This window comes from Anoplolepis gracilipes, chromosome 5 (genome assembly GCF_047496725.1).
Source record: "Anoplolepis gracilipes chromosome 5, ASM4749672v1, whole genome shotgun sequence".
Lineage (NCBI taxonomy): Eukaryota > Metazoa > Arthropoda > Insecta > Hymenoptera > Formicidae > Anoplolepis > Anoplolepis gracilipes.
In genome coordinates this window covers 13,468,099-13,476,833 of record NC_132974.1, presented here as the reverse complement: position 1 = coordinate 13,476,833, position 8,735 = coordinate 13,468,099, and the positions used below count along the sequence as shown (strand labels likewise).

The 8,735-nt window shown below is 37.6% G+C and overlaps 1 protein-coding gene across 1 annotated transcript in view; it reads right to left on the bottom strand.

Moving 5' to 3' along the window:
- Gudu (Armadillo repeat-containing protein gudu) overlaps positions 1-8,735 on the bottom strand; it is a 65,825-nt gene that overhangs the window by 43,667 nt on the left and 13,423 nt on the right. The window lies entirely within an intron of this gene.

The window sequence follows — 8,735 nt, the reverse complement described above, 5'->3', positions numbered from 1 at the left end:
AGTTTCCATGTCGTTCTCATAGCATTCATCACTGAGGTATTACGTGATTCTCGATACGGCCAAAGTATCGACTTTTCAATAGGTTCAATTAATAGCTTTTTTTTTTTTATAAAGTTAATAGGTTTTTTAAAATAAATTTATTTATTAGAAATATTTTTTTATGCTACATATCACTTATTATACATCCTAAATTAGTTGGCGTTTACACTAGCTTTTCCATCATTGTGTAATAATAATTTTTGCGATAGAAACATGATTCGATTAATTGACAATTTTTACGACAAGTTTACGACATCACAGGAATCTGTCGTAAACAATTAATCGTGACCAATTGTTTGGCTTATGAGTTATTATAAAATCCATATGAGAAAGTCACGGTATTTAATCAAACGTGTCCCATTCATGCAATTATCGATATTTCTCTATTATCCTGCACGCCATTCGGAATATAATGCAGATTAATAATCTAGAAATTAAATTCCGTTCAACGGGGGATACGTTTATCGATAGCCTCGCTCGCCTGCACGTATGTTATAATGCGAACTCGATGTCGACATCATTTATAATTTATCATTTCATAGAATTTGCGCTTTTAACGATATATATATATATATATATATATATATATATATATATATATATATATATAATGTTAAAAAAATGTCAAAATATTCCTTCGATATCTTTTCTCTGGACTCTCGAGAATCATGTAATTCGTCGAGAGAAGAGAGACCACGGCATGCCTGAACGAAGAGATATATTTATTTGTAATATATATATATATATATATATATATATATATATATATATATATATATATACACATATAATTATAATTAAGAAAAGCATTGTAAATATCATCAAGCTGTCGAGCTTAAGAGAATGTAAGATAAGTTAGATACATTCGCAATAAAGTCTGTTATTTTTCTTTAAAAAAAAATGTATCCATGTTCATCTCGTTAATTCCGATATTATCCCTGGAGTGCGACGCGTGAGAGTACACGACGTTATATTGTGTACAGACATAAACACGCATGCGTAGTATCAGGTGCTCGTAAAGTAATAAGCTCCCTTTAACCCTTTGCCGGTGGTTATGATACAGCGTTCCGCCAGGGACGATGCATCCAAATTGGCGCGTCAGTACTAAAGGCCGCCCCAACTCGTGACAGATATATTGATGAATGACGACGCATTACCTAGTGAATCGTATAATCACTGAATTCTCTACTTAATTTTCCTTTTTTTTTTTTTATTACATCGAAAGTAAAGTATTTATTACACTTGTGCGATTCCGTAATGTAACGCAATTGTATTTGTGTAAAACAGAGTAATATAATTTTTTTTTAGCAAATTGTATTAAATTGCAGCGTTTATAGATTTTACTGAAAATGTGTGAAAATCACACTATTTTAATTTTTGTTTATTCTTCTCCATTTTTTTTTTTTTTTTGTAATTGTGACTTCTCTTTATATGTTATATTGTTTCTTGACGAAGAGAAATAATCTGGTCCCATTTTCAAAAATTCGGATCTTATTTGACATTTCGAGATAAGCGAGGGAAAATATTCTTCCTTAGTTAACAGACTGAATTAGCTAATATTTCTCAACAGAGATTATTTATCGTTTTTGATCTGTTAGTTGCACTTGATAAACTGTAGATAGAGCTCTAAAATATCAAAACAGCTAATAGAGGGTGACCGCCAAATAAGTTTACGTAGCAGAATTAGTAGTGATTCTGCATTCACCAAGTTTCCAACTAGTTACGTACTAGATTACAGGGATTTGCGGAAGGTACACGAGAAGAAAGAGGACGCCAAGGGTGAGGTAACTTTCTCCTGTAATGGTAACGCAGGTGAAGAAACAACACGCATTAATTTCAATAAGTTTTAGCGCACGTGTGTAGAATTTTGAAGAAAAAAAGGACACGTGTTACGGTATCGAGATTCGTTTCTATCTATAAAAATTGACGCAAAAAGAAAGGCTCTTCTAGCGTCATTAAAGATCCATCTTTATCACGTAAAATCCGTTTGCATTGAAAATTTGCATATAATTATCGCAAGTATATCGACAAACGATCTTGTGTACGTGTTTGCCATCGTTAAACATGGAATTTTTTTACTCAAACACTTTTTTTTACACGTCAATCACACTCGTGCGTGCACGTTGACAATCGCTGCGATAGATCGGTATCATGCAATAATACGTTCAATATTGAATGGAACAAATACAAACGAGAAGTCGGAGAGCTCCCGCGTGCGAGGGGGTGTTTTGTCCCTCATCCCTCTCGCATCTCCTGCAACCTACGCTCCCGTATTTCCCGTCGTTTCCCGTAGGAGTAGCTTTTACCGGGGAATTATTGGTTTATATACGAGTCAGGTATAAAAAAATACGTGACAAAGGCAGAAGTTCCATACGTAACCAAGGGTGCGCGTATGTATGTATGTATGTATGTATGCACCCTTCAGCGTGTACCCGCGCGTATCATTTGGCTTCTGTTTCCCCATCCCAGTGACTTCCTCTGGAGTTGTCAGCGCCCGACGAGTATCGATGGACGAATTTTGTCGATGGTTAATGGAAATTAATGGATCGCTCTGGCGGGAAACGAATAAAAGGGAGAGAGAAAGAGAGAGAGAGAGAGAGAGAAAGGTGCGAAAGGGAAGTCTGGCATACTATAGACCAATTTATCCCATCGTTTTCGGATTATTATCTGTTATTATTATCACGACAAAAAAAAAGACATCATACGCGGTTTAACGAAATTTGATTCGCGTCGCGCCGCAATAATTATATATATTCGTTTCGCCAAAGATAAATCGAATGCGCGCATTGATTCGTTTATTATTTTCATATCTCGAATAAAATTAGACCATCGCGCGATTCCCTTTGTCGGACAATCCGACGAGAAGGATGCGATAAACAGCAAGCTTGAAATTATCGTTCATTTTTGTCCGAATATTTTTGAAATATTGCGGGCGATCTATAATTGGAATAATTTCTAGACGTACGTGTAAATATGTTCATATTTTTTTTTTTTTTTTTTTTTTTTAGATTGTCCTTTCACCGAGGATAAAACCGAAGGAAAATATTGGTTATAATTATATAATGGTTGAAATTAACACGATCGATTCTTTAGCCATCAATCATGAAATGCTAGGAAAAAGAGTATTTTTCTCTCGGGTTTATAGTTTGAAAAAGTGAATCGTATCCTTCACTCGTTTAAAAGTAACTACACATCCGGCAGTAAACATTCATAAAGTTTCATTGTAAATCATCTAGAGATGGCAGCGGAGAGAATTGCATGTCCGGAAATAATTGATTTTCCCAAATCAACTAACAAGGGATCATTCTTTAAACGGTTTTATTACATGCTCTCAATTAGCGTCTATCCAATTTCTGCGCTCGTATATTCGGGAGGAAGGGTGAGTGAGGAAAGAAGGGAGAAGAATATAGCGATCCCGATGACCCACCGGTATTTATGATTGCGTCTGTCGTTATTTCCGATTCACCCCCGGAGTAATAGCTGAAAAACCATTTGCGTGTCCGCGCAAACGATAAATAATCGTCGCCGTCGATCTCAGGCCCGATGATTTATGGTTAATTTGACTGAATTTTCATCCGGTGGCACGCGTGAATATGCACGCAACAGCGCGGCACGCGTGTGCGGGCATCACGGTGAGTTTTTGCGCAGTGATTCCAACTCCGCCAGTCATATCCTGATCGAATGCATTTCGCCAAGATTTATTGCCCGCGAGGTTTCACGCTATTTTCTTCTCCATGTGTGTGTGTGTGTGTGTGTGTGTGTGTGTGTATACGAAGAATGGAGGGAAGGGGGATGAAGGTGTACGTGTTATATACCGTGTGTTGTGGTATGCAGTGAAATCTTTCCAAGAACAATCGAAACAAATTCAACACCCATCTATATTATTTATCGGAAATTTCATTTAAAACTGAATTGGCAAAAGCGCCGTATTGTCTCGATAAATTTTGGATTACACACGGATTACAATTTACTTTTATCTCGCATGGGGAGAATTTGTTTGTTTGTTTTTTTTTTTCTAGTGGTGACATGCTAAAGCGCGTGCGGGAAGAGAGAGAGAGAGAGAGAGAGAGAGCAGTAGAAAATTTTATTGATCAGAAATAATAGCCGGCCGAATCGTAGTAATTTCATAATCGTAATTCCAATTAACTCTAATTGATATCGAACGAATATTGCACGCGCCAGCGTAAATAATCCAACAGAGTTTCGCAGTCGTTTAAAATTAAAAGTTTAAAATTTAACGAAATGTATAATATGTAGAGAATCACAGAGACTTTTGTGTCGAGAATTCAATGGGAGAGCATCTCATTAATAATTATATCAAAATATTTCGCTTAGTTACTTTTCCCTGAAATTATTTTTGTGCGTTACTACGCATCGCGTATATTCTATTGACCGAAGCTTTTTAATTAATTTATGAGAGAGAACACTTATATGTATGTTACGCGGTGGGGATTGCTGATTTAATTAAAACGAAACACTCGGGGCGATTTCCGTAAGCGACTGTCGACAGATACGCGGTCAGACTTGTGATCGTCGAACATGTCTCTTTTGAGGGATGAGAAAAAGAAAAAAAAAAAAGGAGCCGACAGAGAATCGTTCAACTGTCACCGGCAGTCCCTTTTCGCAGTTTCTTCTCTTCTTTTCACATTCGAGCAATTATGCTACGCGATTGACACATGATCCGTTAGAAGAATATATCTATATATGTATATATATATATATATATATATATATATATATATGTCCAATGATCGATAATCCGAGAGTAGCTCTTGTGAGAATCAAAGAGGGGCGAAGAGGGGAGAGGGGACTTTGTTAATTTAAAACGATATTTTGAGAAAAATCTCCGTTAAAAGTCTCGCTTTTATGGCGGATAAAGTATAAAACACTTTCAAGCTGTTTGTAGATTCAACTTTTCTCTATCGATTTTCAAAGAGGAAAAAGTTGGTTGTTATACCTGAATAAAAATGCAAACGTTTCAAAGTTACATGAGCTTTCCTCGTAGAAACAGGCTTAGTACAGGAGAAAACAAATAGTTCGCTTTCTTAAATTCTCTTCCCTTTCCCCCTACGCCTTTGTGGAACTGAGAAAACTTGTATCGATTGTTTAAGGAAAAAAAAAAAAAAAAAACATCATTATTTTATTCTAAACATTTTATTTTACAACAATAACCAAATTAAGGCGGTCCTCTATAGTTAAATAACAACAATTTACAAATTGGCTAATGAGGGTCCCCCAAGCTCAGTTATCAGTGAGCGCACAAATTTATCTATTTTTATTATTAAATACTTGCTAATCTAACTATCCAAATACGAACGTTTCGGTCAATTTTCTGACCAGCTCCAGCGCAATTACTTACAACTAAAAATAAAAATAAAACGCAACATATTTAACGCAGTACCATTAAAATTACGTTAAATTAAAATTAAATTAAAATTAATCCGATGGTATTGTCATATCGATTAAACACCGACGGCCAAGAAGGTGAAGATTAACAATAAAATAAACACTCCTCTCTAGGTGAAAAGCCAGGAGGTGTGGCGCGTATTAAATCTCAATATGCAAGGCTATCGGTATCCAATGCTTAACAATTACAATTACTTTTGATGTGATGTTTAATGATCCACAGTCGAGACAAGATTCAAATTTTTATTTTTAATTACATGTAATTGCTGGTCAAAAAATTAACCGGAACGTTCGTATTTGGATAGTTAGATTAGCAAGTATTTAATAATAAAAATAAATAAATTTGTGCGCTCACTAATAACTGAGCTTGGGCCCTCATTAGCCAATTTGTAAATTGTTATTTTATTTTACAACACAATACTGTTAAAATTAAGTGTCTTTCATATTCAAAATGTCAGAATATCGAATTTCTGTAGAGAAATTTGTACGCTATAAGGTAAACCGTTAAATTAAACTTTGTATTAGATTGGAATAGAATGGTTTCCGAAAAATGAGTGCATTAGAAACTAACCCCGTTTACCTCGATTGTTCCAACCGCGTACGCGGTAAAGTCTGACGGCTAATTACGCTATGCGTACGTTCGTGTCCGCCCGTCTTTCGGGATTTCACAAACTTCCGGCGAAGGGATCCGGTTTGCGCCGACAAGTATTACAATAGCTCGTACTCTAATTTTGATTCACGAGCGTTGCGAAAAAACACCTGACGCACAAAAATCTCAGAGGAGCTGTCAGTTCGCACTTCTTAATGAGAGGAAAACACCCCATGGTGTTGAGTTTTTTCTCAAAAATGAATAATTACAAGGGAGATTTTTATCGCGATAAACAGAAGAAACGGGTGAATTTTTATAGAGAGAACCGCTTCTCTCGAAATAATGGATTTGATCACAAGCATTTCGCAATTAGTTTGCAATCTCTCTAAATAAAGTTATCATAAGAGATATGAGATTGTCATAAGTGAATTATGTATGTAAGGGATGCTCGTAATGGTTTCTTACGAATTAACCTGTTCGGGGGAGTAGATAAATGACAAAAACTTTAATCGATTTAATGTTGGACCAACTTTTTAACAGAGTTTTAAGTTAAATCTTAGCCGGCCGAGGTATAATGGAAGTGGGAAATTAAAAAGTTGCGCGAAGAAAAATAAGATAGAGATAACGTGTTCGACGAGATTCCGACTCGGGGAACAATTTGACTGAACGAAAACGCTCTCGGCTGTATCGCTAATATTATATGTATATACGTATCGATTATGCTTCCGTCTATTATCGCCCCATACTTAATTAATGTGTTTATTTAATCTAGAACAAAGTTCGTTGTGTCAACTTGAACCCGTTGAACTTGACTAGCTGAGCAAAAGTCAACGGCAAAAACTTATATAGTATATAAAGAGAGATCGCAGATGAAATGGAGATAATCGATACGAGTAAGATCGTGAAAAAGGAAAGAGACCGATGAACAGAAGTCCTTGCAACATTTATTATTCATGATCTTTCCGGCTCGCCGATCGGCGAGTATGAAGGAAAATTCCGGAAATATTATATTGGATATCGGCTATAGTCTCTGGATTATCGAGAATATCCGTAGAATGTCCTCGTGTTCTTTTTCCTATTTGCGCAAAATGGACATGTATAAAGCGTGTAATATATATCGTCAGACAAACAGAGAGAGAGAGAGAGAGAGAGAGATTCCGCCCGTTCGATTCGATGCGTTTCAATCGCGTTTCGCCGTTTATCCGAAGATGTGAGCGTCGCGATATATGACCTTTTTACAATGTTGGGAAAAAAAAAGAAAAAAAAAAAAAAAAAAAAAACGGTATTACTTATCGCATACATTATCGAGAAAGAGGGATCGTTTTTTATCCTCGAGAAAAAACACGAGCGTGATGCGATCGACAAACGGCACATAACGCGGGGGCCGTAAAATGATTATACTATTATTTTACGCGACAGTTGGTGTATTCAAGCTCTTTGCGCAAGAGCTTAAAATATATAAAATCCCGCTACGTTATTATAGTACCATGTTTCGTGGTAGACGGCAGACGGGGAGAAAAATCTGTAATCGTATATATCGCGCCAAAATATAATCACGGTATTATATCCCCGGAAACGAATGTCCGACCATTTACTGATTTATACTACTTTCGCGCGAAACTATACGGCACGGCAGAGCGGTTCGAACTGTACCTCGTTTAATACTACGATAAAGAATATGGACCAAAGTACTTATGTCTATCGCGGTAGAGTAATAAATTTCTTAACACCGAATCCGCCCCCCCCCCTCCCCCTCAGAAATTCAATCGACGATCGATGATACTGTTTCGAAATAAACACGCGAATAAGGCTGCCGAACATGGTCGAGTTTGTGAAAAGTAGCTCCGATCGTCAAAATAATGTCATGGAACTCTCTCTTTCTCTCTCTCTCTCTCTCTCTCTCTCTCTCTCTCTCTGTCTCCTTCGTTTCTCGTGTATTTATCCGTGCGAGTTGATTCAGCCGACGAATCTGATACCGTGAAAGGATCAAACTTATATTAACGTTATCCGTGGACGCCTTATCAAACAACGCTCTGCGAACACGAGGCAGCCGTTCCGGAGACTGCCGGTTGCTGTCACCCAACTCTCTGACCTCGCCCAACTTTCTGTATTTCCCTTCCATTCTCTCATCCCCCCAATCTTCCCACCCCCTCAAGCTACACACGTACACAGACACACATGCACGGCTTTCCAGCCGGCTTTCCGGCTCGTTCGCTCGCCGGTCGGTTTTGGCCATCGTCCAGGAAGTCATCGTTCGAGTCGCCATCGCGTGCGCGCGCGCACCCGGGCGAGAGGCATGATTTACCACTCGCCCTTCGTCATCCCGGGTGCATCTTGCCCTTTGCCCTCGCCGGTCGATTCATCACTTTAACGATCTTAACGGCCGCGTTCGCGCGTCACCGCGAATCGCCACTAATGCATCGCCACGTCACTCGTGCGTAACGCATCAACGTAGACTCCTCGGGTTCGAGAAATACATCAAGCCGTACTCGCATCCGCGACGAAATGCCATGTAACGTTAATAAGGCACGAATATTGTAGAATGTCATTTCATTAATGCAACATTTAATTCGCGAATAATAATGAATACAGTCAAATTTTCTCGAATCGTATAAATTTATTATTAAAGCGTGAAATATTTATGTATACGCACAATTAACGAGTGCGGCATTGCCGGCTGTATCATTTTTAACGAACTTTT